Below are 25,754 nucleotides of genomic sequence, written 5' to 3' on the forward strand. Positions count from 1 at the left end.
TTGCTCTTCCTTATTCTTCTAATGAATTAAAGTCCTGTGTGTGGCTAAACCTCTGACACCTGCAGTGAACTTGTTATGGGTTGTAGATTAATACACATGTGGTTCTGCTGGACAGTGAGAGTGACACTGATTTAAAGTACACTATTTTTTGTTCATGGCCATGGATGAATGTGAGTCACTTGGATCCCTTGGGACAAAAGCACAACATATAGACTAAAGAGCAAAAACAAGCTCTCCAAGATGACCAGAGCAGGGAAGGTAATTGGCAGGTCACACAACCAGTTTTGTGATATATGACAGTGCTGCCCACAGGAAAGCCAAACACATCATTTGCAGATATCTCGGATCTATTACAGTCAGAGTTTGAGCAGCTCCAGCCTGGTCACTGATTCACAGCACTGGGGTCAGAACTGTTTTCCCCTGTCAAACAGTCATTCAACCCAGACACTTGTTATTTCAGCAGATTTCCTCTATGGCTGCTACCTGCTCATCTGCACTGCTGCATGTTGTATTATGTTCCACTTAGCTGCGCAATAAAGTCAATCAATCAATTAATCAATCTGCTTCGATAGGACTTGGAAGGACCAATCCTTGGCTTTGGTTTGTTAATGGACTGTGCTGGCATCACAGGCTGTATATCTCCAGCCCATCTCACCAACTGTGTCTGTGGTTTAGTTTTTGTTTTCTGCACCTCTGAATTCTTCTTATTTATTTGTTACTGTTGTTGCCTTCTTAACAAGAGGTTAACATTGAGGGTTTTTTTCACCATAAAGCTAAATGGACTCTCATTCAAAGTCAACTTCCACCTGAACAGTAACAGTGACAGTGTATCTGCAGTCAGATGGTTTCAGCTCTGTTGAGAGATCACCACAGCGTCAAGGTGCTTGGGAATTTGTGCCACCGGCTGCTGATAGCTTTTTCTTTTTTAATCCCCTCTAGTTTATGAACTTCACACAGTCTTGTGAAACTCTATGAATATAATTGAATATACAATGTGCGGCTCAGACACTATATCCAGCTGTTTTTCCTCCAATCTGCCTCTGTGGGCCCCGGGCAGACAACTAATGTGGGTCAAAGCACTGACTGCTGAGGAGAGCCCATCCTCATTACAATTGCCACCACTGGGACTGAAAAAGCCTTTCATGTTCTTCTTTGGCCTGAAAGGTAAATACACTCCAGATGCAATTTACATGTACTGCAGGCCTACTGCACAAGCTTTAGAAGTAGAGCATTATGTCTGCTCTGGGCTAAAGCCTCCTTTCATCATGAAGACTGTGCACTGCACTTTGCAGTCCACCACTGATTACAGAGATCTGATTCAAACAATGTCAATGATAATGTGAAAGGCCTCCAAGACTCATCGTGCACGAGGATCTCAAAACTGCTATGAGTTTAGTTATGAGTTTGTCCAAGAAGGTTTAAAAAGAATAGTTTCTTCTCACAGGAACCAAAGAGCCAAGGCGTGACACATCAGCCAGACTGACTTACCAGACTACACTGTAAACCCAGATAAGTTCAGTTAACTCAAAATAATTGTTGAAACTGATTACATACATTTTTTAAAATTAATGTTAACTAAATTTTTGAGTTAAAAAAGCAATCTTTATTAAATATGCTTTACTTGTAACCCAGTGGGGGAGCAAAAAACGCAACTAAACTTGATGCAGGCAAACCGGAGTTACACCATGGCTACCCGGCGCTAGCGATAGCGACAACGCTAACCAATGGGGGCAATTCTTTCAACCACAACAAACACTATATGAGTTCAGTGGTGTGTCATAAGGATTCCAGTCATGTACCAGATATTTGATTGTTTGTTGTGGTTGAAAGAATTGCCCCCATAGGTTAGCGTTGTTGCTAGCGCTAGCGCTGTCTAGCCATGGTGTAACTCCGGTTTGCCTGCATCAATTTTAGTCGAGTTTTTTGCTCCCCCCAACACTGGGTGACCATCAGGACAATGATTTAGAGGTCACAAATGACCAGAATTCTCCTTTAATTTTAGCATCCAGTTTCCTCCTCGCTGCTCTCAGTGCAGGTGTGTCTCTCAGCCAAATGCAGAGACTCATGTCCTAAAAAGACACTGTACCTCTCCATTCAGCATGGGTTTCTGGTTGGCGTGGACAGTTATTTTCCTGGTGGCAGTTACATTGTTGACACACTTACACATGCACTTTCATGTCCACATCTTTCTCTAGAGTGCAATCTTGCAGCATCTAGACTCAGCTTCCTGTTCTGTTGGAACACACCTGTTTATTGCTGCATGGAAAAAGATGACCTCTTCCTAACATAGCCACAAAATCAAACCGAGAGCAAAGCCTGAACACAAATACAAAGAAAATCAATTACAAACAAAAGACATTAGAAGGTAAAAGAACAATTTTAACAGCCACAAGAGTGAGCTAAGAGTTGTGTGTAGTGTTTGCTTTTATAAGGGTTGCTGTGAGTTTGACTGGGGCCAGAATTAAAGTTGATGCATGGATCCAGACTCAGAGGAAAATGTTAATAGAGTTCAGAGGGAGTGAGCAGTGGAATCATCAGCGAGTAAACAGCATTTCTTCTGGAAGAAAGCAAATGTTCTTGCCTCCAGCTGGGAGTTTTACTGACTGCATCTCTGTCTGGTTCGATGTGTTTACTTATTCATCAAGGAGGAGGGGGGGCAGCGAGTTTCTCAGACTCCAGGTTCCTCCTGCTGCTGGACAAGAGGGGAGACCCAATTAAATATGCTTGGACCTGTGCCAAATATTCACAATCACACACACACGCTGGATGTTTGGTTGTCAGCATGTAGAGATGATGCGACTCTCTCAGTAGAGAAGGATTAAAGTCTGTTGCAGATGTTGGCCTTATTGTGAGTGTTCCAACAGAAAGAACATCTTTCAACCCTCCATCCAACTAACAAGAGCGTGGACAAACTTGTGATCCCTTATTCTACAGCATGTGTTTGACTTCACCAAGTAATGTCCAACACAGCATATCAGTTTGTACAATAAATGCCTGGTGAAATCAAGTGTTCACAGCTATTTTAATAGCTCTATAATATTTTTTTTTTAGTGCACAACTGGTGGCGCTAGATGAAAGGTCAAGAGAACATCAAAGTTAGAGGGTGTCAACCTTTGGGGATGATGAATGTCTGTCATCTCATGGTTAGACATTTTACTCCTGAGTAAAGTCGTCAACAAACGAACAGCTGATATTTCATTTGCATCGGTGCCAATAAAGCTACTGCCAACCAGTGAGCTCCTGGTTATTTAATGCAGTGTTTCAATAAACTAATGTGTAGCAGAAACCAGACACCAGACTGTTCCTACTCTAGGACCTTCCAAAAGTGTAAAAGGCCTCACACCTTTCTAATTTTATCAATAAACTTATCGTTCAAGACTTTCAGCAAGTGCTGCACATATTCATATTCATTCATGCGTCAGCACAATTTCAGCAAACCGTTTAAGTCAATCAATAAAGACATATATCCCATGAAAAAACAAAAACTGGACATTGATTTTTTTTTCCCTATTCTTGTAATTAAACTCAACCCAGAAAATTGCATTTCTCTGTTTGGGTTCTCTAAGTGATTTGAATTTTCTATCTTTATCTGTTCATGAGTTTTGCTCCTTCTCTGCAGTTATATTCATGGGGGTTATGTTGTCTGCTCTGGTTCAACTCACATAACTCATCTGATCCCTCTGTCTGTGCTCTCCGTGTCTAAGATCACATACGGCCAACGAAGTCAGGTGACTACATCATTCGCAAAGACTGTGGATGACAAACGATCATAAACAGACAGAATGCAGCCATGTGGCAGAAAACTTTAAAGCCCCAGTATGTAACTTATTTGGCTTTTTATTAGCAAAAATCTAATATTGCTTTCATAAATACGTATTTCACTGAAGTCGAATCACACCCGCATACAAATGAAAGCTTTCTGGTACCTTAGAATGAGTTGTTACAAGTCGTTACAAATACATAACCGAGGCGGCCATGTTGCATCGCCATTTTTTACGTTCAGTGGCAGCGTGACCGTAGGTAACCACGGAAACTCAGCGGAGCTGTCGGCACTGTGTAGTGTGAGGAAGGACGGAGGCACTGATGTTGCATTCAGGTGCAGTCAGGCAGACGGCCGTCGGCAAACCAACTGGATGTCATTTTACTCCACGAGATAAAGACGGTAAAACATGGGTCAGGTAAACAATACGACATCACCATGACAACATATTGTCACGGCTGTATTGTTTTGCCTTGTGCTGGCGGACCACTTGTTTACATAGACGCTTATTTATCCTGTTACATGCAGCGTCTGTTGTCTGTCTGACGTCTGCCCCATTTCACGTGAATGCAACATCAAGAATACGTTCCGATATGCAACCGCACCGCTAGATGGGGGGAATTCCTACATATTATACCTTTAATATGAGTCACTCACATGCGTGTGTCAGCGTGTGTGGGCTCATTGAAAAGCACGCTTATATTCATACGGGCTTGTCTGGAGGCATACATACACTTTCTCAACCAGCTTTTTCTTTTTCCAGCTTCATGTGACGTCACAACCGAGCTGAAAAGAGGACAATTTGGGTGAGAAGCAGGGGGGCAGGAAGGGATGGTGAGAGTCATTCTGAAAAATATGGTCATCTTCGTAAAATGAACTGCCTTTGATAACATTTTCTCTTCATGATTTATTCAGGAAAAGTTGGCAGGCATGCTGTTTCCACAACATCTGGCATCAGCTGTGGTGCTGCCAAGGACGACCAGCAACTCAGGTCAGGTGAGAGGCTTGTAATGTTTCATCTTGTCCGGTGTCATTCTACTGTTTCTGACTAAAGTTTCAGACCAGTTGGGTTTTCTGGTGGTCACAGACAGTAAGAGGTTGTTTATATACAGTATTACACACACACACAGTTAGGTGAGTGTTACCACATGTGGACAGAGTCCTGCAGTAGTAGAGATTCTCACATCCTTTACTTAGAAGATGGAACAGGATGTGTCTGTTCCATGTTTTAAATGGTAAAAGCTACTTCAGTTTCGTCAAAATGTGGAGAGTTACTGCTACATGAACAAAACTAAACATTGAATGAAAAATAGTAGAGGTTGATAAATGTTATATGCAGAGAATTATTAGATTAGGCCTTTAAGCTCCCTTTTAAAATATTTATTAAACAGTGTGTAACATTTCGAGCCGGGGTTTTTTCTTTAGATCCAGCACTCTATTATATTTAAAAACTACAATATTTCCTGAAAAACAATGAGGTAAATGTCTCACTGATTATACAAAATACTAACACTATGTGAGAGTCTCGGAGCAGTGGAGCTTGAACAGGAATTATCCATAGTGTCAGTTTTACCCTCTTGGCCGGTCAGGCACCGGGTCTGAGGGCATCGCTGCAGTAATCACTGGGGCTGAGGGTTTATCAGGCTGGCTACCGATAAAGGGTGTCAGTTCACTGTCCCACCGCCCCCACATCCTGCAGCAGTGAAGACTTTTAAAGATATAGTACTCTTTTTTAATGAACAATAAGCAAAAGTTTAATCATTAGTGTATGATGAGCAGTTCAGCTGCTGAGACGAGCAGAATACTTCAGTATTTTCATATCAGGCATATGATTTAATTTATTGTCATTTTAGATTTAATTCCGAAGAGATATTATTAAATGTATAATATGTAGGAATTCCCCCCATCTAGCGGTGCGGTTGCATATCTGAACGTATTCATGATGTTGCATTCACGTGAAATCAGTCAGACGTCAGACAGACAGCAGACGCTGCATGTAACAGGATAAATAAGCGTCTATGTAAACAAGTGGTCCGCCAGCACGAGGCAAAACAATACAGGCGTGACAATATGTTGTCATGGTGATGTCGTATTGTTAACCTGACCCACGTTTTACCGTCTTTCTCCCATAGAGTAAAATGACATCCGGTTGGTTTGTTGATGGCCGTCTGCCTGACTGCACCTGAATGCAACACCAGTGCCTCCGTCCTTCCTCACACTACACAGTGGTGACAGTTTGACAGACACAGCTCCGGTGAGTTTCTATGGTTACCTACGGTCACGCTGCCCCTGAACATAAAAAATGGCGATGCAACATGGCCGCCTCGGTTCAATGCGTCGCCCACTTATGTTTTTGTAACGACTTGTAACAACTCATTCTAAGGTACGAGAAAGCTTTCATTTGTATGCGGGTGTGATTCGACTTCAGTGAAATACGTATTTATGAAAGCAATATTTGATTTTTGCTAATAAAAAGTCAAATAAGTTACACACTGGGGCTTTAAGTTTATTAACAAACATGTGGAAATGCAGCCTTTTTGGCCAGAAAGTGACTGATACACCTGAAAAGACAAATATCCAAAATACAGAGGCTGGTCAGAGCAGAGGTGCTGTCACTGACTTGCTTGCATTCAGAGAGTTTTTTGCTGCAAAGAAAAGCAACTGCAGACACTCGTAGTTAATGTTTTATGAGCTATAACAGCAGAATGCTTCCCAGCACTCCCATTACCCTCACTGATACTGAGAGGAGAGAATAGAAACACTTGTCATTACAACACAGTTCAAGTCAAGAGGACAACAAACACTGTGTTCTGAAATGAAGAGCTGGGTTAACACCTCTCTCAAACTGAACACTAACATTCACAAAGGAGGATTTGCTGCAGCAGCACCACTGTATTACACAGAATAAGGTTTAGGCAATAAACTGGAAATTGATTGTAATTGTGGGACTTATGCCTTCTAGTTGGAGCAGGGATTTAAACCAGCAACCTTCTCCTCTCAGATGTCTGAACAGAAGCTCCTGCATTTCCCTTTTGGTTGCTGAGGCATCGGCTAACTACTGATCAACCTGGGTGGAAATGTATTTTTGTGGCCAGTTCTGGAAGCACTCTGACTCATTAATGATTAATTGGCAGAGCAGTGTCTGCCGAGAGCTGATTCTTGGCATTTAGATGGGAGGAAAACTACAGTAAACACATTTTCAAGTGCTGCTCTGTTCTCCACATATAATCAATTTTCTCCTGTTATTACATTTCACTTGCTGTGGGGCAATTGGGTGAATGGCTATGATATCACTCAGGACTTGCCAATAATACGTTTCTATCAGCGATATTGCACCATCAGGGCACTGGGATGCGTCTGAGCCACATTTCCATTAACAAACAGCCCTCCTGTGAGAAGTCAACAATGCCCCAAGGAGAGGCTCACGCTATTTGTCACTCTGAACATATGACACTGCGTGTTGCATCAATGCAAAATATGTACTATCATCCTGCAGGGGGATCTGAAATGAAACTGCCTGAGAGGGAGATGGAGAAATGATGAAGTATTCTCAAAGCTCATCAGTTGCTCTCAGCTCTGTGGGAACAGGGGAAATCTGTGTTAAAGCAGACAGCTGCAAAGACAGCAGTCTCATTGCCACTAGTTTGGGAGGTACACATATGAGAAATAGGGAGATTTTAGAGATGCAGCAGAATATGGGGGAGAAGATGTTGGTCTCCATGGCGACAAGTGTAGTGGAAACATCAGTGTGAGCTCAGCGGCAGAGTGACACCGAGACACCCTGAATGTTTGTGACTCTGAAGCGGTAGCGCTCGCTGTAAAGTCATCCCACAGTCTACAGAGGGAGACGGGAGGAGGAGGGAGAGGTGTCAGACCGCACAGAGCCGGGATCTGAAGCTCACCCCCTCCCACAAATTTCTCTGTTTCTTTTTTTGATTCCGAGATATGATAATCTGGGAAAGCTGTGCTCGATTCACACTTCAGATGAGCATTGAAATTCAGATTTCCTGTTGGTGTTAGAGAAGGAGGAAGGCTTTCAGAGAGCATGTGGACAGCATGAGATGTAGAATAGATGGATGTTGTCAACGTGTGACATATAGGGAAATGTTCAGGTAGGAGAATAGTCAAAGTACAAGAAATAAACTGAAAACAAAAGCTCAGGAGAATCAGAACTTTAAACCAGAACAGTTTGAGTTGTCATTAACATTCTTCAGTCTTTCAGTTGTCTCAACATAAAGGATGATTCCCATTTGACAGAACTTGTCTACCTTCAGAGCTGGACTGGTAATCCGGCATACAGGGCTTTTGGGCCAGTTTAAGGAGAAAAAGTTATTTGGGGCCAATCAGTGGCCCATAAAGCAGGGAGAGCAGCCCACTGGCTCATTTTCTATACCTGACTCTGGGCTGGCCCAATCACATGTAGGCCCCACTTCTCCCTCTGTCACTTCACCTGTTGGAGAGCTAAAAATCTATGGATGGAGTACGGATGGAGAGAGAGAGAGCTAAACCTAAATAAAAGCACAAGGGGACAGAGAGAGGTTGGTGGGGGGGCTAGTGAACAGGTCCACACTGGTTAGGGCTGTGTAATTAATTCAATATTAAAGCAGAAGTAAACGATCCGGGCAATTCCGCCCCTGGAGCCTGCACTGAAACAATAATGTGAACTATAAGCAACTCGTGTGATGACCAACTGGGTATTTATAAATCAGTGCAAGTGAAAGTGGCAGAGGCAATTTTATTTGTATTGTTTTGCAGTTTGTCTCAAAGGGCTTCACACAGCATCATAACAACATCCTCTGTCCTTAGACCCTCACATCCACTGAGGAAAAACTCCAAGAAAACCCCTTTAACAGGGAAAATTGGAGAAACCTCATAGTGAGAGACAGAGGCAGGACGGGCAGATGTGCAATAGATGTTGTGTACAGACAAGAAAACAGAAATGTTCACACTTAGAGGGAGAGCAGAGCTTCAAGAAGAAGTGCTCTAGTGTGGGAACATGACGAGCAATTTGTTGTTGAGTAGTCTGGTCCAAAAATGCCAGGGCTGATTTTCTGTCCCAGTCCAGCCCTGTCTACCTTCCATCACCTCTCTTGGGTAGAATGAGCTACATGACCACTGAAGTACTGTGGTCAGGGAGAGATGATGGTCATGGGTAAAAGAAACTAGTTTGACTGTTTTTGTGTTTTAACCCAGCTCGTCATCCCAAGAAATCAGGGGAAAAACACAAGTGATACCGTCACCTGACAGTTGTAAACAAGACGGCTACAGTCGCACAAAATTGAATTACGCAGGAAAACACCCACAACTACACTGTGTGGAGAACATGAACCAGAAATTGGTCTACTAATTGCAATTTGGGTCATAAATGGGCTTTATGCACAGCTCCACTACTTCCTGAAATAAGCCAGCTCCTTTATTTCCTGTCTTACATTATTGGACCAACTGATTAATCCAGGTGTGTCTGACCTCACAACAATGGTCAGGCATAAAGCCTATTGGGTCAGACTTATTTCTAATGATGTCTCCACAACAACAACACAGTGACACACTGCCTGGTGGGTTCGTCCTGCAGTGTGTTACACCAACAAACATCTGACCAGATGTGCTAATGAACAGCAGCAGTAACACACAGGTTTGTCACTTTTTATGGAGAGTGACTGAAATGATCAGAAACATCAGAGAGCTATGGGCGGAGGGTATCTGACCACCTGACAAGCTGCTGTACTGGAGTCCTGTCATGAAGTTGATTTAAAAGAATAATGAAAGAAAAGCTGGCTGCACAGACCCCATATACACTTCACTACACCTAATTGCAATAACACAACTACACAGGCAAAACTAATACAAACAGCAACACACTGCACTGGCCAAATGCACACACTAAACACATCCACTTCAGTATGTAAGTGTGCATTTCATGGTTCATGTTCATTACACTCTGTTAATCACTCATCTTTTATTTGACATGTGGTCATAATTTTGGTTATCAGCAGCTTGGGTGTAAATTTGGCAGCAGTCTAAGTGTGGAGGCTTTTCTTACCCTCTGAGCACTTCCTGACGTCGCTGTCAGCTCACATTGATATCAGATAGTTATTACATCCAAGCAGAGATGTTAACAGTGATCCAAAAAAATCTGATAAGAGGAGTAATTTGGAGACAAGCCCGAAAGTCCATGTTGTGAATGTAGCCTGGGAGTGCAGAGCAAAAAACAGATTATTTCTCATCTGCCTGCCAGTGTACAGGGGAAGCTGTGACTATAAGATGAACATAATAGGATGCTAAAATAAATCCTCTGGAGATCACTGGGTGTTCAAAATGATGTTTCCAAAATTGCTCATCATCAGTCATCCAAGCAGGAGGACGACTACCTCTTGGAAGACGTCCTGTTTCAGCACAGCTTCACTTCATCTAGTGTACAAACCACACTCATGTTTTTTTCTCCAATATCTCAGTTTGATGTAAATAACTGTCATTTGATGACTAATGCTACAATTTTTTTTTTACCACTTCACTGTTACTCAGACTGGTAGCACGTTTTGCCTCCAGCTTGTCCCTGTCTGTAACTTAAGGCTGCCCTGTTTTCAACAGCCATTTTAACTCATGGAATATTATATCATAAAAAAGAGTGTGCCTAGAAATTTGGGGGAATTTCAAGTCTGTGTATTTTACTGTATCAGCTGTAAGGCAAGAAAAGTGAAGTTGGCACTAGTGCTGAGCCATCTAAAAAAAAAAGTATAGGCCTACTGATACTGAAGAAAAATATTCATCGATATTGAAAATTATCAATAATTTTCCTTTAAAGGGACAATGAGGAGTTTTGGAAAAGCAAAGCGTTTTCACACTACATTTATGAGCCTCCGCGCACACCGTAGAATTCTTAGACCGGCGCAAGACAGACTCATGTTTTCATTCATCAAGAATTAAAGTCAGAGGTTCAAAGAGGTTCAGTTACCGTCGTAGTTCTGACCATTAACAGCGATTCGGCGGTGTTATTCTCATAACTCGCTGCGAAAGGAAACGCTGGTCGGCTCGCCCAGCATTTCCGCCACCACTAATAATAACAAAATAACGATAGAGACAAAACAATATATTTATCGAAAATGGAGCCATTAACAAGTGTGGGTAACGTAGATTCATCCACATTAACGTGAGACTTTTTTATAACCAAATAGAAACTCCTCGTTGTCCCTTTAAAGGTTGAATATGGAGAATTGGTTGCCAGACCATTGCTAAACGCCACTTTAGCTTCTCTCCACTGGCTTCCTGTAGGATTTAGAACAGACTTCAAAATCCTTCTGCTGACTTATAAGGCTCTTAATGATAAAGCTCCATCCTATCTGAAAGACTTCATCATTCCTTACTGTCCTACCAGAGCACTCCGCTCCCAGAATGCAGGTCTGGACTGCATTAGTGACTCCCAGTATCTCTAAAAACAGACTGGGAGGTAGAGCCTTCAGTTACCGGGCTCCTTTACTGTGGAACCAGCTCTCTCCATGGGTCAGAGAGGCAGACACTCTAACTACATTTAAGTCTAGACTTAAGACCTTCCTTTATGACAGAGCTTTTAGTTAGGGCTGGTCCAGGTAGCTCTGAACCATTTTATAGCTACGCTGCTATAGACTTAGACTGCTGGGGGACACATCTGGTGTTTAATGTGAATCCTTCTCATCACATTGATATGAAAAAGTTTCTATTAAAACAGGCAAGAAGCTGTTTTAAATAATATCTCCTACCTCCACATAAAAGCATAACCAAAAAACAGACCAGAGAGAAAATTCCAATTTTACCTAGGAGGCTTAAATGAAATGAACAATTAGATCCTCAAAAACAAAACATGAAATATACAGACAGTGGGTAAAGTGTTCACCAATCAGCTTCACTTAATCAATTGCAGGACAATGTAAAGCGAGAGCAATTAATTGATATGGTATCGGTGGTATTTAATTAACTGGAATATTGCCACTCATTACCATAGCCCCACTCTGTAACATTTTGTGGGGCTTGTTAAATTATCTGTCTGTTACATTATCAGCTGCCGTAAGCCTCTCTGCTCCAGAAAGCAGTTTTGATATTAAAGAATTCCATCTACATTAAAAAAATACCTTTTTCTGGATGGGATTTTGTTTTGTGCACTTACACACTTTATCTCTTAGCCTTTAAAATGGAGATAGGATGTTCTGGGAGGAAACATTTTTCATTTTGTTTGTTGAATTGTGTCTCTGCTGAGAGCAGCAGCTAAAGCAGCTGGCTCTGACTGTTGTTCTTTGCAGAGAAGCTGTTTTGATGAGAAGGGGATGTGACACTGGCGGAGAACCTCCACACCTCAGCTTCATCAATTACAATTTTTAAGCCATCTGAAGTCACTCTCGTTTCCAATCTGAGGACAGCCTGCCTGCCTGAAAGAATAATGAGAGGATGATGCTGCCAGTGCTTTACTCCAACTACCAGCACCGGCATAACAATCCAATGCAGGAAGTGTGAAACCACCCTGTCTGCGCTCCCCTGATCAATTCTAATTTTGTTCCTACAGTCAGTACTGTCTTCATATCCCTCTTTTGATTCATCCCCTGTATTCACCAGACCGTTGTGTGCATGTACTGTAGGGGTGGATTAAACCTTGTTTTCTGGCTGAGATCATAATGTATGACGTACATTGCTTCCTATAATTGATTTTTCACCTCCATTGTGGGATATGAGCTGCCATCTTTCCTGTTCAAAGTCACTAATGTCATGCACTGCCACTGATCATTCACTGATCCACTGTGATATTATATCTGATATCTTTTACTGGAACATTATGACACTAATTTGTAGGGGTGGGAGAAAAAATTGATTCACATAAATATTGCGATATCTTTTGTGACGATTTTTAAATCGATTTCTTTTTTTCAAAAATCGATTTTTTTTTATTTTATTTATTTATTTATTTTTTATTTTTTTTAAATATTGTGCAATGTGCATTTGTTAGCCTTTTTTACATACAGAGAGTACAGGTTTTGAAAAGGGTTTAAGTTCACTTTATAATGGAGTATGTTAATTTACAGGTTCCTACAGTATTTGTGTGCAGATAAATGTTAAAAATGCAGACTAAAAATCGAGAGAATCTGCAATTTCGTAGAATCGCAATTTAAATCGAATCGCCATCCAAAAAATCGTAGAAGAATCGAATCGAAAAAGCATATCGTCCCAGCCCTACTAATTTGTTTCTTTTCAGATGTTCCTACCGTACTTACACAAATTGTGCAGGCAAACACAGAGAGAACCTGATCTCACACTTTTATATGAAACACGATCTGCATCCATCCATCTGTCAAAATAAAACCTTTCTACGCTGAGGGGGAAAAGCCAAGCAGGTATTCAAGGACAACAGACAAGCTTGCAGACACAGAATGGGACCATGGGACTCAGCTTCACTGAGGCCACATCTCACACATGTATGGTTAATGATGTCCAAGAGATCCTCCAGACAACACCCACCTCCATGCAGATGTCCAAAAGACCAGTGGGAGACACAAGTACAGCAAATATGAAGCAATCCCTCTCTGTTCCCACCCACACATTACCAATGAGCTATCTAGATATTAGACTTCTGCAGTGGTAGTGAGTATTATTTCTTTCTTTCTTCTTCTTTTTTGTGTCATTGTCGTGTGAGCTACTACACTAATATGAATTTCCCTCCTCGGGATGAATAAAGTATTCTCTACTCTACTCTACTCTATTATGCTCTTATTTTCTTTTTTTCAATCACCATACTCTTTTACAACCCAAACTTTTAATTATAAACAAATGAATCCCACTTGGAGTGTAATGTGATATCATTAAATTATTATCAGTCAGCTGTGGTTGTTTTACATCTTTAAAAATGTAACAAGTCATAATGAGTTGCTACAAAACACCAAAATAACATGTAGCCTACCTGTCTACCATTCCTCCAAATTCTCATCTGGCTCTGGTATTCACATGTATGTCAACATTTTTTAAAGTCACTTTTGTTGACACATAAAAGAACAAAGAACAGTTCTGAGCATTACAGTATCTCCCCACAGTCTGTTGGCAGTTACTTTTCCTACACATCGAAGTTATTCCTCAACAGAAACTCTGTGCTGGTTTTTATTGCATATGTTTCCACATTCACAGTGATCAAAAGGTTCTATCAGTAAACTTTGAAACTAGGTCCTCCAAAGGACCTGCCACCTCAGAGGAGACAGGCAGATAGAGGAGCTGTATGTAGATTGGACCATTTAAAAAAACTTCAACCTTCACACCATTTCTACAAAAGATACATCAAAGAAAATGTTGAACAAAGAAAGACCACAGAATAGACTCACAATTACCATAACTATAGTGGCTTTCAGTTCATGTTAAACAGACTTTATATTATGCTGTATCTGACACAGTGCCAGTGTTTGCTTGTATGTTTCCCTGTCTACTTGAGTGTAGTTATGGTAGAAATGGAGTAGCAGGAGACAGATATGTAGTCCACATTGAAAGTCTGCTGTCGCCTTGTTTTTATATGTCTATGTGCTGATGTTTTTATGTTTCAATATGTACGGTATATGAGCTGGTGGATACAACAATTTCCTATCTATCTATCTATCTATCTATCTATCTATCTATCTATCTATCTATCTATCTATCTACAGGGTATATACGCAAATCTTTGAGTCAATTTACTACCATTTAATACCTTTTTTCACTACCTTCAGATTTTTTTTAATACCACCACGACATCGAGTTGCACCATTGTATCAATCAGAAAGATTTTATGACATGTACATAGATTTTATCATCCAACACTTACTTACATCATTACCATTACCCAGGAGACTCGGTTGCACAACAGGGCATCATCCATAAGTCATCAGGAACATTTGATCAAAACTAAAATATCTTATCATGCCTTTCTCAATCACCAGCCTCTCTCCCCTGATCCCACCCTCACCTGCCCCCCCCCCCCCCCTCACTCACTCACCTCACTCCACCTCCCTCCCTCCCTCACCCAGTTTGCCTCGCTCCGTCTTCCTTCCTCACCTCCCTCCCTCACCCAACTCACCTCACTAACTCTTTAAATAAATACCTGGTTCTGTCTCTACCGTCACAGAACACAGTGGTAGGCCATATATATGTTTTTTTTTTTTACATCAGTGTGAAAAGTTTCAACAATGTCCGCACATCTGCACCGTCGGTCTGTGTCTCACGTGCGTTCCATCTGACCTCAGCTCTCAGTAGAAGCTGCAGCTGCTGCAGGTGTCTGTATCTGTAGCGCTTCGGGGCTTCCTGCCCTTTCAAACGGAGCAGACCCGGACCCGGTCCGACTAAACACCGGGCTGGCGGTAGAAGGTTCATGGAGCTGTGAGCCGCGAGTGCATGAAAAAAGAGCACATCCGATGTGCGGCGCGTGACGTGCATCTACATTGACACACACATAGGCTACATCAAGGCGCCTGTCATCTCAATTTAAGTCTTCTGCAAACTTGCATTTTCCCATATTCGAAACGTTTTGCCACACGCTAAAATCCGAAGAGATTCACTAGCACTTCTATCCGCCTGACAACTATGCGCGCAAAGACGATTTTAGATTTCTAGCGGCCAATGAATACAATGAATTGATATGACGTAAATATCATTCCTTTTTTTTTTGAAGTAGCGGCGCAAGCAAGTAATGCTTTATTTATTTTATTACGCCTATTTCATCAAAATAAAACCAGTCATTGTCCAAAAGAAAAAAAAATAATACCTATTCTTTAAAATTAATACCTTTGGACCAAATTTATCACTTTTTAAGGCCATTAAATTTTGCTTTTTTGATTTATCACTTTTTAATACTTTTTAAAACCCCGCGGACACCCTGATCTATCTATCTATCTATCTATCTATCTATCTATCTATCCATCTATCCATCCATCCATCCATCCATCCATCCATCCATCCATCCATCCATCCATCCATCCATCCTAATGCTGCTCTTTATGCCTTTTACTGTAAATTGCCCCTTGGGGACAAATAAAGTGTTTGGTTGATTGATTGATCCATCCATATTACAGTAATGCTGGACGGGAAAAATGTGGAACAAAAACAAAAAAAATCAGCTATCTATTCGGTCTGAATGCCAGAGCAGATGTGGATTACAGTAGAAGTGATTGCCCAAGTAAAATGATGGTGGAAGGTAAAGTTACTGACACTAAAGTGTCTCCCCTTGAAATTGCAAAATGGAATCTACATCATCTCCAAAACGTGAACACTCAGTTGCCAGAATGCCTCACCTTTCATCACAGTGACTTGGAAGGTAAACATTAGAGATGTTGTGTGCAGCTTTAACTGTGCACCAGTTCACAGACCGGATCCTCAGAGGGACTCAGCCCCTGAGAGTCGTGCTCTTACAGTAATAGGAAGTGAACACCAAATGAAACAGCTTCAGAGATACATTCAGAGGCTCCACAGGCTTGTAACTTCAAACATTTTCAGATTTAACACCAGGAAGTATCTGAAGCAGGCCGATGCAGAGGTTGTAACTTGTTCACTGTAACACATGGTGGACTACTGTTAATTTGTGTACAAAGGTCAATAGTGTAGTATATAACTTCCCCTGAAGCACAACACTGTTGATTTAAGGTTCATATACAAATAATTAGGGGTGGGAGAAAAAAATCGATTCACATAAGTATCGCAATATTTTTTTTGACGATTTTTAAATCGATTTTTTTTTTTTTTTTTTAATATTGTGCAATGTGCATTTGTTCGCCTTTTTTTTTACATACAGAGAGTCCAGGTTTTGAAAAGGGTTTAAATTCACTTTATAATGAAGTATGTTAATTTATAGGCTCCTACAGTATTTGTGTGCAGATAAATGTTAAAATGTAGCAGTTTACCTCAGTCTATATCTCATTTTGTCAGAAAGGTGCTCAGAAGCCTGTTTTTTCTATACTCTTTTATTTTTGCCTCTTGCAGTCCAGGCTTTTGAAAAGAGAGTAAACATATATATTGCTGCTAAATAAATCTTAAAAACGGACTTACATGTGATGTGTATTTTTGGGGGAAATATGGTTCCTGGAATAGTCTGTAGACAATCATAATCATTCAACTGTTTCACTGGTGTTAAAAATGCAGACTAAAAATTGAGAAAATCGGCAATATCGTAGAATCGCAATTTAAATCGAATCGGCATCCAAAAAAATCGTAGAAGATTCGAATCGGGAGAAAAGCATATCGTCCCAGCCCTACAAATAATCTATATTTCTAATATTATTTGTGCTCCAACGTCTCCCACACACAGACGCTGACACTCCTCACCTGTCCAGCAAGGTCCTATTAGACCAGAAACAGAGCAGCCACACTGCATTCAGAGATGAAACACGAGCTGCAGCCAATCACTGAACGCAGTGTATGATACATCAACAAGGTTTTGGCCTCATCTATCTCACAGTGACGATCAAATTAGTGGTGTGACTGCTACCTTGATTGTACTGTGAGTGAAGTTGGTGAGGCGTTGAACCACCTCTGGAAACTCATGGCACTACTAGATCTGTGGCACTTCATGTGAATCACAAATGAAGAACAAGCATGAAAATCCCACCCATGTGATACTGCTCAGTATTTCATGGGGAAACTAAAGGGTGATGACATAGCAGTAGATGCAAAACTACACTGCTACAACTGTTCTGCAGGTTAGAATTGGAGAAGAAGAGAGCTCAGAAGCAGACAGGCGGCCTGTGATGAAATCCTCTCTGGGATTTACAAAAGGATGGGTAAAAGCGAGCTCTGAATGTTAAATGCTTATCTGATGCTTCAGTTTGTGTCAAAGAAGGAAAGCATATCCCTGCTAATTAGCAAAAATAATCCCTGATTTTAATCAGCATCGCCAGCACAGTACAGAGCATGTGTTGGGAATTTAACTGGTGTGCTCTTCATGGTTCAATAGGTTGCTGATATAAATGGAGGTTTGATAAGCTCCCATCTGATTGTCCTTCTGGCCCAAACGGTGCAAGTGACTACTGAACTGTTGGCTCATTTTAAAAAGTGTTAATGCTGGCATGTATTGAGTGAGTGGTTATTGTTTTCTGACTGAAGCAACATCTATCAGCCAGTGAACAGGGTTTTTGAGGATGTGCTCCTAGGATCCTGTGTTCCTGCTCTTCTCTCATGGTGGTTTCTGCCATCTTTTATGGAGTGGTCTGCTGTGACAGCAGCGTCTTCGTGCTCTGTCATGGTATGCCTTCTTGACCCAGTAGAGGCGGTGGGAGAGAAGAATGATGGCCAAGCTGGCGTCTCACGCTGACTGGTCTGGAAAGCTCCATCAGTGACAGGCTCCTTCACCCAGAGTGTGTAAGGGAACAGGATATCCCAACCTGGACAGTCTTAAAGGGACATTGTGTAGGAATTACTCCCATCTAGCATTGCGGTTGTATATCGCAAGCAACTCAGACGTATTTTTCATGCTGCATTCACGTGAAATTGGGCAGGCGGTCGACAGCCGCTGCACGTAACGGCATTAACAAGCCTCTATGTAAACAAGTGGTCCGTCAACACGAGGCAAAACAATACACGTGACAATATGTTGTCATGGCGATGTGGTATTGTTTACCTGACCCACGTTTTACCGTCTTTCTCTCCACTTCTGTGACTAAAATGACATCTGGTTTGTTAGCGACGGCAGTCTGCCCGACTGCAGGTGAATGCAGCATCAGTGTAACGCTCCATTCCTCCTCACTGCGTTACCGCGGTGACTTTTCACAGACGCCACCTCGACCTGAGCCGACAGCTCCGGTGTCTCCGCTGAGTTTCCGTGGTTTCCTACCGTCACGCTGCCACTGAACGTAAAAACATGGCGACACCACATGGCAGCAGCACCGAGCTTACCGTCTCCATGGAGATATGAATGATATGAACGGCTCATTCAGAGCTGAAAGGAACACTTCAGTTTGTTGATGGGGGGATTACTGATTAATGAAAAACAGACTTTTGAACCAAATAATCGATTTTCGTGAATAGATAACAGGAGAAGTTACACAATGTCCCTTTAAGACCCTTTTCCACTAAACAGTTACAGCTTGACTCTACTTAACTCGGTTTAGGCCCTTTTCCATTACAGATGAGTGCGTCATAGTTCCTCCTCAACGTGGGTGGGGTTGTCATAGCCCGGCTGCCACAGTGACTTCTTCTCTTTTTTTGGATCCTCTCAGCTGCAAACACACTCGTCTGCACCTCGATTACGGACCACAGGGTGATTTTCCACACAGCAGTCATTTAAGTTGCGTGAAAGAACAACAACAGTCTCAGCATACCATTTCACTTCAGAAATCTCAGGCCTATCACGTTTCATTCATTGTCTCTCAAATTAATTATCTTGTTATCTCGGGAAAACGGAGGAAATAAAATATGTATGACCCTTTAGGGCGTCTGTATTTGTATCTGACAGCGGATATACAAGCTAAAGATTGCACTGTGTCAATGCTCGCAGAGGCCGCCGTGAATGTCGGTCGTGCCGCCATGTTTAAGCCTATAGTTGTCTTCTCTCTTTTTTCTTTATGAATAAGTTTGATTATACAGAATTATACTTCTAATACTTATTCTTGGTCTGTACAGTGCTATCTACAGGTAGAGGAGGAGAATAGATAAATAATAAGAAAAAATCCTGAATACTGCCTTCACTATTGATTGCCAGTAAATGATTATTATCGATAAATTGACATTTTATGCCAATTGTCATAGGCAGGCCAAGGCAAGGCAATTTTATTTGTTGGCCCGTTTTTTCAAACTGTTTGTCTCAAAGGGCTTTACAGTAGCATCATGGCAACATCATCTGCCCTTAGACCCTCACATCCACTGAGGAAAACCCTATTAACAGTGAAAAAGTTGGAGAAAACTGAGGAGGGATCCCTCACCCAGGACGGGAAGACCTGCAATAGGTTACCTGTGTACATTCGCAACCGGTAGATGTATAGGCTACTTGTATATTTTTTATATGTTTTGTATCTATATTTTTTATTCTATTTTACTCTTACACTTAGTCCACTTACTGTGTGCACTGTATGCATGAACAAACTTGTATGTGTGTATTGCTGCTGTCAACAATGCAAATTTCCCCATTGTGGGATAAATAAAGGCATATCTCATCTTATCTTAACAGTTTCTTACAACCACGTATCAAATGGATGATTTGACATAGCCTAATGTATACTCTATTTATGGCTCCTGTTTGTGTGATTTGATAAAAGAATCAATAAAAATGTTACAGGTGCTCCTCCATCATAGTAAAACAGCTTTTCTCTGTCTAAATAACTCATTCATTGACACTATTAAATGATTACTCCCACTACTGTATATACTGTTACAACAGCATTTTGACCAAATGTAGCTGTGACTGTTTCCTGTTATCTGAGGCAATTCAAAAATAGACACTAATCCAAACATCACAAATATCAATTATGGTTATATAATAATATTTTTTATAATATCACAAAATCATAAGTAGTTTTTTTTTTCTTTTGAAGGGCCAGATTAGTGCTGTCAAGTAAGTGCGTCTCTGTGTTAAGCTGCTTAGCATTGTGACATCTTTGTTAGAGGATAAACTTCTTTATACTTTTAAAGCCAGAATCAGAATTTGTTTTTGTTTTTTTAAGTTTGCCAGCACACACGGAGTGTGTGCTAGCTAAAAAAGTGGAACAATTATGGAATATAACAGAAAATAATCTTATGTTTTAAATCTACTGATCTACTTGTACTGACTTCAGTACAAGTGACTGCATCTGTATAACAAAAGATGGTTCTGCAAAAAAACTGAACAAAAAGTAAAATGAGAAAAAAATCGGACAAATTGGGTTTGGGTTTTGAAGGCCCTCTGACCCCATGGACTGTTTTTATCTGGTCCAACAAGGTTTAATCCTCCGCTAAACAAAGACTAAAGTGGTGAAACTCTGCCCATCACATGAATATGCTTCTCTCTGCATTGCCTTTACCTATGTCTGCTTTTCCACCCTGGGAGCGCACTGACAGGCATTGTTTCAAACCCGTTCAATTATCTGACAACAGCAAAAGAAAAACAATGAGATGAAAACAGCTCCAATGCCATTTTGTCTTTTCCTTTTACACAAACTGTTAAAATGTCCTTGAGGTAAAATCCTAATAGCATCTCTGAGAACTATAGGGTCTTTTCTGCTGAGATGCAGGCTTCAGAAGAGATAGAGAGGATGAAAAAAGAATATTTGCCCTGAATGGGAGTCTCTGTGGACCGAAATATCCATTGAGAATTGGACTAATGTTGAAAGGAATATTAAGAACTGACTTAGTTCTTTTTTTTTTTTTAATATTGACTCATTTTTCCAAAGTCTTGTGTTACATTTTAAAAAGTATCACTGCTGTAAAAATTCAGCCATGCCTCGGACCTGCAGCTTGAGACAACAACTTGTGCTATTTCATGATCTACAGCTAAACATGACTCAGGCCTTCAGATGTGTAGAAGGAGTGTTTTCATTGGAGGCAGAGTCAGTGACATTTTGCTCTGCCCATTGAGCTTCACCGCTTCAGCGTTTTTTGGCATCAACAGGAGAAATCAAGAGGATTATGTGCTCCACCTGCCAACACAGTCTTTTGATCAGAGGCCAGGTAATAGCAGACAATCTATATTAATCATAGCATCTCTATCTCCCCTTGGTTCCTGTTCTCTTCCCGGCCTCTCTTCTTAGTAGGTTGTTATAAGTCTGAGGGATAATTAAGTCTTGTGGGACTGCTGGAGGCTTTCCTTTGCTAAGTTGTCAAAAGTTAGAACGAGATACATCAAACGCCTTTGAAACACAAGTGAAAATAAAAAGTTAATCTGCAGGAGACAACAGACACATTGCTTAAGATGCTTTGCCTTCCTTTAACCCTAACCCACTAGCAGATATATTAGATATTTTAAGCATCCTTTTAACTGGAAATAAAATATTTGGGGTTTTGTGATAACCATCACTTGGCTGTGGGAATCCGTGATGAGCAATCTTCATTATTTTCTTACAGATTATGGACTCAACAATTCAATGAGTTGCTGCTCTAAGTTCGGCTGTCAGCAGCTCTTAAATAAAGTTGCTCCTGTTAGACTTTGAGTTTACAGTATCGGACATAATGACAACAAGCTGGGATCAACAGATCCCTGCAGCTGATAAAGTATCAACAAGACAGTAAAATATGTGGGATTAAGAACATCTATGTCGCCTTTCTCTGTGATACATTCGAGACAAACTGCAACAGAAGAATGTGACAAGCAAGGTGGAGAAGTCATCTTGTAGAAATAATCAGTAGGCTATCTTCAGTATCAGGAAAAACGTTGAGCTATTTTCTCCTGGCCATTTTCAACCCTCATTTAAAAGGGATCGTTCAGTTTTTCTGAGGGGGTTGTACTGTGGGGTTGTACTATGAGGTACAAATGGCCCCTCACTATAATACCTGCAGTAGACAGCTCTCTGCACTCATACCAGCTCATAGTGCTGGAGAGAGATACAGGAGATAAACAGCTGTGAACTACTGTAACAGCGTATTTCTCTGCCTACTGTACAAGAAGTCCCATCTCAAAATAATATGCTATACACAATCTTTTTTACGGTGCATCAACTGGTCGGGAAACAAGCAGTTTATCTGGAACAAACCAGCTCACTCAGTATTCCTCTGCCCTGGCAGGCTGTGCCGCGTGCTGTATTATTCCAACAGTAGGGCTAGGGGTGTTTCCACTGCAGGAACTGCCCCTGAAGTACCGTCTCCCGGAACTATTACAGTGGCTGAACGAGTCCCTGGGGCTTGAGATTTACTCTACATGGCCAGGGCAAAAGAGAATAAGTTAGTAAAGACGTAACATTAGATGGTAGTACATGAAATGGGTAATTTAGGACCAAATCCCACTCCTCTGGCTCCTCCTACTGTACAGCCTGTTAATACTATTTGCCAAAATCCACTGTTCCTGGAGATTTTCAACCAGTCAGGTAGAGGGGGCAGGAATAGCTTATGCTGCTATCAGCTTGTCAAAATGGTGGAGCAGCCTAAAAATGTAAAACTGCTGGTGGACCACCGTGGACATTGAGCGTAAAAAGAATGGATGTAGCACCTGTGACGTCACCCATTGGTTTGGGGGAGTCAGTTTTGTGCTCCTACTACGGGCATTTGAACCGCGCTATCTTGGATTTTAGTGGGAGTCTACTTTCCATATTTGGAGAGGTGCGGCGGTTTGCCGGCCGAGAACCCGCCCACTGAACTCGAAGCAACCAATTAACGGCCGGTTACTGTCTGTGAACCTGTCACTCAACGTAACAGTGTTCACGGAGGTTGAAACTATCGGTAGAGACCAAAAACATAAAATGTACCAGGCTGTAAATATGTTTTTTTAAGCTGTAAAGTCGGCTATTTTAACATGGGGGTCAATGGAGAGTTGCTCACTTCTGGTCCCAGCCCCCAGTGGCCGCCGGAGAACTGCAGCTTTTTGAACCTGGAAGTGGTCTTCACTTGTAGAACCCACAACTGCCCCCTTGGCTTTTACACAGTCACCTTACCAACTGTAGCTTTAATACACAGCATTATTAGAAAGCATCTACACTTCCAGGAAAAACAACAACAACAACAGCAGTAAAACAAACTGTCGCACAACGATTCACGATGATCGAAACCCCCCCCCTTAACTCCCACAGGGGAAACACGGCTAATAACGGAGCTCTACGATACACAGACAGTCCTTTGAGGTGTTTGTCCTTTCCTTGAGATTCGTACATGTGAAGGCAAGTATGAATTATCCTAAATGGCCCCTCATACTGAGCCACCAGCAGTTGGTTAGATGAATCTTTAATGCTGGACAGATAAACACTATGGGGAACGTTCTAATTGTTACAGCTGCCTGTCATTTAAACAGAGTTCTTCTGATTAATTAATACATTTTATTAACTTATACAGAATAAATGATTTGATTTGTCTCAGTTACACCACAGCAACATTATGATTTCAGCACAACAGGTTGTGATCAGAAAGAACAAGTGTTGAGTTTGGCTATAATGGTGGAAGCCACTCTGAAGCCACAGCTGTTATGGTGGCAATAAGAACATCACTAATTTAAAGCTATAGTGCAGAGGATTTCTGCGTTATTACAACGATACGGCCGGCACCTCAACATGGCGTATGGCCCGGTGCAACCCGCCCCTCCCCTTCCCACCGCTACTGTTCGTCACTCTCTTTCTTCAGCCGAACGGGAAGGCCTTTTCTTTTTAGTAGAATCCACTTCTGAACCTCTTGGTCGCTTCTTCGGGTTCTCCGCCATGTTGCTTCTAGCAGCGCTCTCCTCCCCCCTCCCTTCTCGTTGTCAGGTAAAACCGCTGCTGCGTTCCAGGCAGGCTGTTGAACCCGTAAGTTACGACTTCAAGTCACGACTTACGACTTTGTAGCGTTCCAGGCAACCCGTAACTCGTGTTTTCCGACCTGTTACCCGTGAAAGTCACTATAACGGCCGTCAAACTCGTAACTTCCGACCCGTGAACTCGTACCAGATCGAACTGGTACGACTTCACAGGTCGGAAAAACACGAGTTACGGGTTGCCTTGAACGCACCATTGTTTCCTGTCCGCCAGCGCGGGAATGTCGCCCAAGACACCAAATACAAAAAGAACAAATACTGAAAAATACCACGAGGTGTTAGAGGAGCCGAACGGCTTAATCAGCGTTGTGTTATCGTTATTGCCAGTCTCTAATTCTCCCCTTCGCTGCTTTTGTTTAGATCTTATATGACTATCTACTTATAAATATTTGGTTTGTTTGTTTTAGTTGTTGTTTGATGGTTTTATTTAATTTATCTATGTATTTTAAATTAAATTTTATTGTTTATCTGTCTGTATTTCGTTTATTTACTGTTTTTTTTTCATCAATCCCTTTTTTACTATTATTGTTTATTTATTAATTATTTTTTTATTATCATCTTCTCTTTTTCTTTTCCTTTCTGATGTCTTGTTTACTTTTGGGGTAAGAACAGTCATTAGCTAAGTTTACATTTGGGTTTGGATGGTGGCTTGTTTTTCTTTCCGTATTGATATCTGTGATACAGAGAGCACTTTATGTTGTTGATGTTTTGTTTGATAAAAATCAATAAAATCTATTGAAAAAAAAGAAAAGAAAACGTTGTGTTATCTCCTCTTGTAGTGGCTTGGGTGAAATGGATATTTACAGACACGTAGAAGTTACGCACTATAGCTTTAATAACTAATTTAAACATTGAGATGCTTGATAAACTGAACACTAGAACATGTTTAAAAGGATCTTACCTGCCTGCTACTGCTGATGTGGCCGGGCTGTATGTTACTACTGAGAAGGTTTCTTCTGTCAGCTCTGTAGATTGACATGGATCCTTAATTGAGAGAATTAAAGAAGACAACCTGAAAGAGGAACAGAAAGAGACAGAGAAATAATTATTACATTATGCATTTTGTGTTAATATTCAAAAGGCTGCAATGTGATTTCACCCACACATGTTCTAATGCACTGTCTGGCCTTTTTAGACGGAGAACTGCTTGTTCACTCAGACTTAAGCAGACTCTCACAAACAGACCAACCTCTTTGTGTTCAGACTGCAAAAACAAGCTCATTATCGGCCAGCTCCTGAACAGTCTCCTCTTCAGTTCCATCTATCATCTAAAAATATGCACATGAACACAATATGTATTTACATTTAAAAGTGTAGAAAGTGGGATTTCTTTATTCACTGAAAAGCAGTATTTAGACGACTCCTCTCTGTCCTAATTCAATGAGATCACACTGCAATATGTGTCTATATTTCTGTGTTCTAATGAAAAACTAGAATTAGAAAAAATCTAAAAATAAAACCGGGACTAACAAGTCGCTGACGAGGTGCGACACCAGGCAACCTGCAGCAAAATTCAGGCTGATGTGTCAAATGCAGCATCTGTGCCAAGGAGCACTGAAGCCCGCTTGGATTCCAACTTGGATACTGTGGAATTGATTTGTTTGTGTGTGTCTGCTATTTCTGCTCCCTCTT

At 41.2% G+C, this 25,754-nt stretch overlaps 1 protein-coding gene across 2 annotated transcripts in view; it reads right to left on the reverse strand.

The window, feature by feature from the left end:
• The window catches only part of LOC146985455 (alpha-1,3-mannosyl-glycoprotein 4-beta-N-acetylglucosaminyltransferase C-like), a 42,943-nt gene that overhangs the window by 7,115 nt on the left and 10,074 nt on the right, over window positions 1-25,754 (reverse strand). For both annotated transcript variants that reach the window (XM_085778449.1, XM_085778447.1), the window contains exon 2: window positions 25,024-25,134. The gene's annotated coding sequence lies outside the window, so the exon portion shown is untranslated. The remainder of the gene's footprint in view (window positions 1-25,023; window positions 25,135-25,754) is intronic.

Source organism: Trachurus japonicus, chromosome 6 (genome assembly GCF_045865225.1).
Source record: "Trachurus japonicus isolate A0001 chromosome 6, Traja_1.0".
NCBI classification, from domain to species: domain Eukaryota; kingdom Metazoa; phylum Chordata; class Actinopteri; order Carangiformes; family Carangidae; genus Trachurus; species Trachurus japonicus.